Source organism: Canis lupus, chromosome 14 (genome assembly GCF_011100685.1).
Source record: "Canis lupus familiaris isolate Mischka breed German Shepherd chromosome 14, alternate assembly UU_Cfam_GSD_1.0, whole genome shotgun sequence".
Lineage (NCBI taxonomy): Eukaryota > Metazoa > Chordata > Mammalia > Carnivora > Canidae > Canis > Canis lupus.
Genome location: NC_049235.1, coordinates 27,777,702 through 27,787,839, shown reverse-complemented (window position 1 = coordinate 27,787,839; position 10,138 = coordinate 27,777,702). Strand labels below are relative to the sequence as shown.

Below are 10,138 nucleotides of genomic sequence, written 5' to 3'. Positions count from 1 at the left end.
CAAAAGCCATTATTTCCATTCAATGTTTGGTATTTTCTGCAGTGCTGGTTACAGAACAAAAGAAAAGCTTCCTGAATGAATGAATCACAGGATATAAAAGGTGATACAGTTATTTCTCGAGAGCTCAAATTCCTTAACAGTGATCCTTCTAGGCAACCTGGTAAGTAAGGGTTTGGGCAACAAAGAGTTCAGTGCATGCCGCAAACGTGCATGATCTGCTGCACAGTGTATTAGTTTTCAAGAGTGTCATGCTTAAATGAGGTAAAATTGGAGGTTACCTTCCCTCAACTAGCATTTCCCAGCTTGCACTGAGGTAAATATGAAGAACTTTAACTGTTCAGCGTTAAATGAACCAAAATAACCGAAGGTTCCTTCCAGGTACCTCAAAAGAAAAAAATGTGCGTAAGGAGTATTTCAAACATTCACGTTCAGATGAATGAAATGATACAAATTAAAATCCGTGCAAACTAATAATTGACCAATAACAGAATAACAAAATATAGACTCGATTCTTTTTACAGATGGTAGTCAAAGTGTCTTGCTCACATTTGTTAAAATCAGACCTGAAATGATGATGTGTATAGAATAGGTACAGTGGTTTTTCACTGTAGTCCAGTGTGTCATTAAAGTTCCACCCCTTGCTTTGAGCTGATCAGAGCATGTGGTAGGCTCATGTGGGCTCAACAGAGCACTCAGGTAGACTCACAGTCATCCCAACTGGAAGCCCTTCTATCTCAACATACATGTCCGACCCACCCTCGGGTCAAATGCCAGCACCAGTGGACTCGCTGAGACGTTAGGACTTGCCTTCTGCTTTTTCTTCTGGTACCATTTCCCAGATTGGCTCCTTGATGTGTTCTGGTAACCGTTCTAATTTTGTCTTTGTCACTTCCATGGCAACTCCTTCAGGTAAGTTTCGATGAATATCTTCCAAATAGACATCTGCTGTACTTCCAGTTAGATGTTCTAACTCTAAACATCTGTAAAGTGTTCTCATTTCATACTGAACTCTGTGCTTCTTGAAAATATGCACTGATTTGAGAAGAGTGAATCGTTCTATTTTCCTTGGAGGTTCGTGTACTTTACTAGAGATACCAAGTTCTTTTGCAGCAAGCACGGCAAAATATTCATAACTGTCCAATACAGCCTTATCATGGCCTTTTACTAAAACTGACAGGCGCTTATATCATGTATCTGGTTCATCAGAAATGGTTATCGTAGGCTTAGTCAAATCCTTGGGAATATCAACATGTAGGCTTCAAAACTGTACCCATTTCATGCTGGTACTGAGGAGAAAGCCACCATTTCTGGCTGTACTGCTCTTAGAACTATTTATAGAAAAATTCCTTGAACCCTGCCACAGATGCCGGCACATCTTACCGTCTCGCGCTCTACTAAATTTTTATTGTATTTTATTTATTCAAGAGAGCAAGAGAGGATAAGAGAGAACAAGAGAGATTGCAGGGGTAGGAGCACAGGGAGAGGAACAAGCAGATTCTGTGCTAAGTGCAGAGCCTAAGGCAGGGCTTGATCTCAGGACTCTGAGATCATAATCTGAGCCAAAACCAAGAGACAGACACTTAACTGGCTGCGTCCCCAGGCACTCCAATAATTTTTTTAAATAAAAGTACTGTTATTTTTTAAGTCATCTATACACCCAATATGGGGCTTAAACTCATGACCCTGAAATCAAGACTTGCACAATCTACCAACTGAGCCAGCCAGACAACCCTAGATCAACTTTAAAAACTAATTCTCAATTTCTCTAGAACCAAATATGCTGTGACGTAAAAGTTAAATTGTGTTCCTCATGGGTTTGATGGGAAGAATATTTTTTACTGTCAATTTTTATATGTTACTCTGATCCAACAGGTAAACCAAAGCATAGAAAACGTTATAAAAAAACACAAGGGAAAAACATTTTAACCCAAATAATTAGAATACCAGATGTCATTTTCAATGTGTTATATTAGTTGACATCCATGCCTCTGTATATTTATGTACACGGATACTAGAATGAGTAAGGATACTCTTTATTCAAGAAAGATGGAGGTGTGAATTGCTACAATTTAGCAGAGGCAATCAGACAATATTACTAAATAACACAAATGTGTACATATACTTTGTAGTTAATTCTAACAATTCTTGAGTTGATAATCAAGTTTATGTATCATTTAAAAATTATAATGTATTTTCAGTATTCTCTCACTAAATAGAAACTTCTTCAGTAAAAAAAAAAAAAAGAAACTTCTTCAGTAATGCCATACTGCCTTGCATATGCTAAAATATGGTTTCTGATGGATATATATTTTTATTAATAAGATCCAATGCTTTGCATATTGATTCTTTTTATAGAAAACTACATCTCAGATTAATAAGTCTAAGTATAGATAAAGAGGATTGATTAAAGAACCATGTATAAAAATATATTCTTTTTTGTTATTTCAAAATCTATTTTGAGGATAATCAAAACTGAATTTTCCCCTCAGATTTCATCACTTAATCATACTGATGGTGACAAGTACTTTCCCTCTATCATAAATAATCTTGAAACTTCTACTCAAAGATGTTGAGCAAATTAAAGGGCCCAGATCTCTGTCTTTAAGTTACATATGTATCATCTAATAGTTTTTCTGTTGTAGAAAGGTATGACACCATATGAGGTCCTAACATCTCACTTTTTTTTTTAAAGATTTTACTTATTTATTCATATGAGAGAGAAAGAGAGAGAGGCAGAGACAGAGGCAGAGGGAGAAGCCAGCTCCATGCAGAGAGCCTGATATGGGACTCGATCCAAGGACTCCAGGATCATGCTCTGAGCCGAAGACAGACACTCAACTGCTGAGCCACCCAGGTATCGATAACATCTCACTTCTTACCAAAAAGCCAAAAGCGTTTAAAAATATAAAATTCGTGGACTGCCAAACAACATCATGAACTGAATGAATATCAATTGGTACAGAGTTCAATGAGGATGAAGAGGAATTACAGATGTAAGGACCAAGAGTCATCAAAGTATTTCCTTTCCAGATCACATAGTGTTAGAGCAAGATTTTCTGATATACACAGAAATAACACACAAAATTTCTTTGAAGTTTTGAGTATTAATTTTTGAATTAAAAAAAAAACTACAAAATCCCAAATGTTGGTTGAGTTTCTGAATAACAAACGAAATAATGAATGCTTCTCTCAAGTTTCATCTGGACCAAAAAATTCAGTAATACATATCCCAATGCTTTTCTATACACAAAAGTGAAAAACTTGGCCAAGAACTGAATATAGACTTAATATTCATCTACCAAATGATAGAGTTGGAATCAAATTTCATTTTCTTATTCCCCTACAATCTTCTGCTGTCCTTCATCGTCAGTGTTAAGGAAATGTAGGTCTCCTAGGAATAAAATATTATGGAAATCTCCTTTTGGTTATTCCACTCATTTACAAAGAAAGTCTTATACCAACAATGTGAGGGTTGAGTTTACTGACATCATTGGAGCAAATGATAATGTTGATCACAGTCATGTTTTTAAAGAGTTAGTAGCCTACACATACACTTTAGGCAGTTTTACAAATCACATGCCACTTTCTGCCATCATCAGCATCCCATGCTCTCATCACCAGCCTTCTTAGAGCAGTTATAGAAAGCCTGGTGCACAGTCACCTTTCTGGTAGGTTCTCCTGCCTTTTTCTATTTCTTTCTTCTCACTGTCCATCTCCTGCCTCAGTGGCTGTTCTAGCTCAGTTTCCTTTACTGACCATTATTCTTCTGCAATGGATTTCTGACAGGAGCTCCCCAAAGCTGAGCCAAACTTCTCAAGTTAATGGCACAATCCTCCATACTGCCCTTAGTTTAGATACCAGCCACAAGTTCCAGGTCCCTAGGCCACCTTTACTTTTGACCAGCTGGCTATAACATAGGGGGGTTTCCACTACCCTTTCAGGATTTTAAATACTAGAACAACTCCTAGAATTCAGGGAAGTGTGATACTGATTAGTATAGTTTTATATAGCAAAAAGGGCATAAATCAGAATGAGCCAAAAGAAGAGATATACAAACCAAGATCAGGGATATTTTTAAAATACACATGTTCCAAGGTCTCTTCACCATGGAGTGAAGAGTCAGAACATGTAACTTTCCTCCCAGATCCATGTGTGACAAGACAAAATATTGCCAACTACACAGAATCCAGAATTTTTATTGGAGCTTTATTACATAGGTAAGATTGATTAAATCTTTGGCTCCTAGGTTGAATTTCCACAGGTCAGGCTAACATCATGAAGTTCAGAGTCCCAACCCTCCAATCACATGGTTGGCGTTTCTAGCATGGCCAAGCCCCATCCCAAGTTATCTTAGCGAAAACCACTTAGGGACACACTGTATGTCAACTTCATTGGCATCAACTAGCAGGGCCACCATGAATAAGACACTCATCTCTCCAGAAATTGCAAGGATTTAGGCCTCCTCCAGGAACCAGACCCAAAGACTAACCAAATTCTTTATTACACAGGATCCTCTGTCCTTCAAATGCTGCCCCCACCCACACCAGATTCTGTCTTCCTTATTGTCATCAAGAAACTAAGGAATCTCATCTTTTAAAATCCATTCTATTATTCTCTTTAGACAGTTAGCTCCTACTTCATCACCAGATGGACTCGCTTCTATTTTCTAGATAAGTTCTCTAAGTATCGTACATATATCAGCAGCATCAACATCACCTCAGTCTAGAAGAAATCTATGTTCTCAGGTCCCACCCCTGATAAACTCAATCAGAAACCCTGGGATGGTGCCAAGTAATCTGTATTACTTTAATCTTTAATAAATCCTACAGGTAATTCTGATAAACATGAAAGTTGTAGAACCATTTTTCTTGATCTGTATCCCACCTAGCTTTGGGATCTCCACACACCTCAAACCCAGTGAGTAGAAAATCTATAATCATATTTTCCCTCATAGCCTCTTCTCATATTTTCCCTGTTTTAGGAAATAGCACCATTAACGTATTGAACAGATATATTTCATTTATTCAGTGCTTTGTATGCATTAATAAGGACAGTCTCTATTCTCGTGGAGATTACAGTTTAGTAGAGGTAAAAGACAGAAGGAATGTCCTAGTCTAGTGCAAGACAAAAACCAGCAGCAGGGAGGCATTTCCCTGTGGAAGGGAGATTTAAACATTTATAAAATGGCAAAGGATTAACTGGAGACATAAAAAAGAAGAGGAAAAGCATCACACAGAGGAAGCCACATGTATAAAAGATTAAGGTTGGGTAGACTGTGTCTAATTTTAGGAACTTGAAAAGGTTCTTCCAGCATATTAAAGCATATTGAGAGGGAGAGAGGAAAAGTGAGAGTTAGTACTTCATGTAGAAAGGGATGGTGCTTACACTTGCAAGCCTTTAAAAGATTTTGGTCATTAGATTAAGAACAAAAATTGAATTATGAGTAAGGACTAGTATATTCAGAAGTTCTTGAAAAGTCATTCTGGATAAAATAAGCAACTTAAGGGGGGGAAATAAGGGTATATGGAGCCCAGACAGGAAATTACTCCTACAGTGGTCTATAGGTAGGTGGGGAGGTGGCTTGCAATAGGAAGGAAGCGGGAGGGAGAGGTAGACCACTTCAGAAAGTATTTGGTCTCCCATCCCAACAACTTTTATCCTTGGTTCTTCGCCTATGCTTTTCTAAACCAAACAATCTTACAAGCATGGGATTTTGAAAATCGAATTTTCTTTTAGATCAAACGTTCTGATTCCTATAGCTCAATCCTAGTCTAACTTTGAACCTGTAGTAACCATTTAACTGTTCAACTTTCAATGCCCTATCACAAGAGATCTCAGTAACATATCTGATCTTATCATACCCACAGTAAACTTAGAACATTTTTATTTTTAGCCAACTGAAAGAATAAAGCCCAAAATTTGTAACATGGCTTTAAGGCCTCATAAAATTCAAGGATTCTTATCAAGGCACAACTTTTTAAAATTTAACTTCCAACTCTCTGTTTCAGCCATACTGTATTGTCCTGAGTTTCTCCTCTCCTCCCACATTGAACTTTGTTCTCAGTTGCTATTCCTTCTGTTTGGACATTGCCTTACTACCACCCACAGATGGTCCATTGCCCATATGTCTAGTCACATGCCTACTAATCAGCTTTTGTTCAACATTGAGTTCTTGGTATCGATGTGACTTCCATCTCCTGGAATCCCTCTCTAGCCTCTTGATTAGGGGTAGCTGCTCATCCTTGCACTCTATAGCACTGTGTAGCTCTGTTGTAGTATTTATTGGACTAAGTGATACCCATTTACTATTCCCTATCTGCCATTCACTCCTTGGACACAAGAAATCTATTTTATTCATGTCTGTATGTGGTGTGCCTTGAAATCTACTAAACTTAATAAATGATGATAAATGATTAAGTTAATGGAGTCAAATCCTAAATTTAATCATGGCTTTACTTTTGAATAACTGCATTAAGGCCACTCGATAGCCTTCTCAACTTTGGTTTCTCCATCTCAAAACCAAGGTAACACCCAGATTCAAAATTGTATAACAGTTAATTGAGTATTTGATAATGGATACCATTTTAACTATAAAAATATTAATAAATCTGATATATTTAATTTCTTGGTATTTTGGTTTTCTCTTCTATAAAGTAACAAAGGTTTTGGTAAGTCTGGCTTTTAAAGGGATCCCAGTAGATGCTATGTGACTAAGTACATGAATGAATGAGGCAAATATGGTATAATTTTCTGTTCCCTTGTCAGAAAAACTTTGCTACTATTTACTGTTTGAGTCCTTTTGAAACTCCAGCATTGAAGTCACTATTTACCTGATTCTCTCAAAATCCTTGATTGTTCTTAGTATTATTTATTTTCCCTCCAATTGATTCAGCATCAAACACAGAAAATTACAATCCTCACATTTCTCCTGGTCTGAGAATGAGCCTGTGCTTCATAAAACAAAAATAAGCATACATACAGTCCCTCTGCACTTTTTATTTCTTCATTCTCTCCATTTGAAAAGTCAACTCCCTACACACACCCCTGCTTCATTTCTGTCATATTTTCCAATAACATGTAAAAATAACTTAGAGTAGATAAAATAGTCTAATTTCTCTCTGGATAAACAACCAGCATAAAAAATCCAGGATACAGCAAACAAACATTATATCCTGCAAAACACTTGCAAAATGTGTGATGTAGAATCCAAATTTAGGAATAGAGTCCAGCTGTCCCCCAATGTTCCTTGGGTAAATTCATTTTGAATATTAATTTACCATGCAGTCATTGAGTATCAACTCAGAACAAGGACTCCTGATATTCTCATCAGTGATTTTCCCTCCTATTGTGACCTCTGGGCAACTAAAGGTCAGTAAAGTAACTTAACCAGCAATGAAAGATGAAGTCAGACATAGCCTGTGCTTTTTAAATCTCTATTCATCTACTTCATAGAAAGCTTTTTAAGATGAAAACCAAGTTACCAATTTTCTTCCTCCTTTCAGAGAAGTACCCTTAAGCAATTGATAAAGGTTACAATATTTTCCGTTATGCTACTTTATACAACATATGGTATATTTTAAGCTTTTAACCCTATTTCATACATAACATGTTTCATGTTTATTCTATGTGGAAACTACAACCTAGAGTTCTTAACTTCAATGGCTTTGAAAAACACAGGAAAGGGGAGAAAAGGGGGGTAGTCTTCAGAGATAAGAGAAATAACATCAGTTATTTCTTACAATAGTCCTACTGTCAAAGATATTTTCTCTTCCTTATCCATCTTTTAAAACATAGATTTCAGATTCTGAAAATCCTGCGGGAGAACCTGAAAATGTCTCAAGTTTAGATGGGAAGTCTAGCAGAGAAGAGGACCCCATTAGTGGATCCCCCAGCTTACTTCTGGGCTGACTCCAGTTTTCAGGTATGAGACAGACTTATACTTCAGGCATCATTCATTCAAAGGAAATGGTTTCTCAACTATCAAGGCCTCATACTCTCATACATTAAGTTGCTATGCAATTATAATGAGGCAGTTTAACTCTGAGCAAATAACTGAATCTTTCTATGTAACACATATACCTATTTACAACATTGTAAAATATGCATTCTTGAATATATATACAATTCTCCTAAGTTGACCCACTTTGTTCAGTCCTAGTATACTGACGGTCACAAAAATAGAGTCCATGCTAATTTCATTATAATTTCAGTCACTTATAGTATTTCCTTAATACTATAGATAATATTCCTCAGAAATTTTTAAGATCCTTATTTTTCTACTTCCACTCACTTGTCCTCACCCACCACAAAAGCTGAAATAGCAAATCTTCACTCCCCCAAGCACAGAGCACAGAGCTGTGTGCCCCCAAAGCTGTGTGCCCCCAAGGCCTTCCATTTTCACCTTCTGACACCTCCTTTTTCTGTCTGCCCTCTGATTCACCATCAGAAGATTCAAGAGTCTGATAAATGTAGCTAGATAGTCAATAGAAAACAAAGGAAAAGATAGTGTCTTCTTTAGAGTACTGAAAGTGCAAAGGCATTAAAATATGTTGTCCTCCCAAATAAACAATTTACCAATACATAGTAAGTTCAATAGGTGACAATGGGGGTGGTTCAGAAAAGGGGGGGGGGGCGGTATTAGGGTTTTGGTTTTACAAAAAACATCATAGCCATAATGATCACAGTACATCTAAAATAAGGTATGTGGAGAGGCAGCCCAGGTGGCTCAGCGGTTTAGCGCCGCCTTCAGCCCAGAGCCTGATCCTGATCCTGGAGTCCCAGGATCAAGTCCCACATTGGGCTCCCAGCATGGAGCCTGCTTCTCCCTCTGCCTGTGTCTGCCACACTCTCTCTCTCTCTCTCTCTCTCTGTCTCATTAATAAATAAATAAAATCTTAAAAAAAATAAAACAAAATAAGGTATGTGGATCACACTTTAGAAGTTACTATATGCAAGTTATGATGCGTTCCAAAAAGGATATGAGTCTAGAGAAAGAAATTTAAGTATTCTATGAACTAAGATTAAAGATTAATAAAGTTAAAAAATAATAATATGACAATATAGTGAATTGGGGTATTCAAAAGCCCAAACTAAGGGGAAATGAAAGACTATTATTTGTTTCAAGGGCCAATGGATGAAACCTAATAGGGAGATAAATAAATTCGTCTTATGAATGAAATATCCCCATGTATTACCCAAAATATCAATTTTATATTAGGGGTTTATGATGTTTCTAACAAAGTAAATATTGAAGGGTAAGCTGGATAAAAACTTGAAAAGGATGTTATGTGTTTTACCCTATGGGAGTCTTACAACTCTGTGTTTGCCTCATCTTCTAGAATTTGATTTAGTAATATAATCCTTTAATTTTGCCCAAATTTTTTCCATGGACTCCATTTCGAGGCTCAGGAAACCTGGATAGATTTAGCATTGACATGTATTTTTTTTTAACCTTCAAATTGACATATAAGATCTATATGCAGACTTTATGTTTCTCAATGAAAGTTTTGATTATATACCAATACTGTAACACTTAATCATTTAAAGATGCCTTTATTTATCCCACAAGATGTAATAGACATTTTTATGCAAGCATAAAAAAGGGGGAAGGAACTGTGAAGAATAGATACCAAAACGTCTTTATCTAACCTCAAAAACTACTATGTAGTGAATTCATGAAGCAGTGAACCACAAGTCAAGAATCTTGGGGCCAGCCAAGAGCCTTGAGAAGTATAATCAGTCAGTAACTTTTTGTATAAAATAAAACAGCTAAAATGGATGATGCTGATCCATTCCAATTCTAGGGAGATCAACTAGGTCCAGTTTGCCTGAGACCATCTAGACGTTAAAACTCAAAGTCCCACATCAGATAATCCCCTAAGTCCCTGGAAAAACTGGATGGTTGGCAAGTGATTATAAGGTTAAAATTTTTTTTCAAAAAAAATTACAAATATATTTATAAACAAAATTTGAATGGAGAAAAAAGTGATTAAGTCCTTCAAACATTTGTTCTTTCCAGGATGGAAAAAGGTGAAATTGTTTTTTAAAATTCATTTGCCTTTTACATTTTTATTCCAAATACTACAATGTACACTTTTTAAAAAGTGATAGTTTTAAGTGGAGTATTAGATGGGTAGTA

At 36.5% G+C, this 10,138-nt stretch overlaps 1 pseudogene; it reads right to left on the bottom strand.

Moving 5' to 3' along the window:
• Positions 1-357: 357 nt before the first annotated feature.
• LOC610531 lies at positions 358-1,375 on the bottom strand (annotated as a pseudogene).
• Between the last annotated feature and the right edge of the window lie 8,763 nt (positions 1,376-10,138).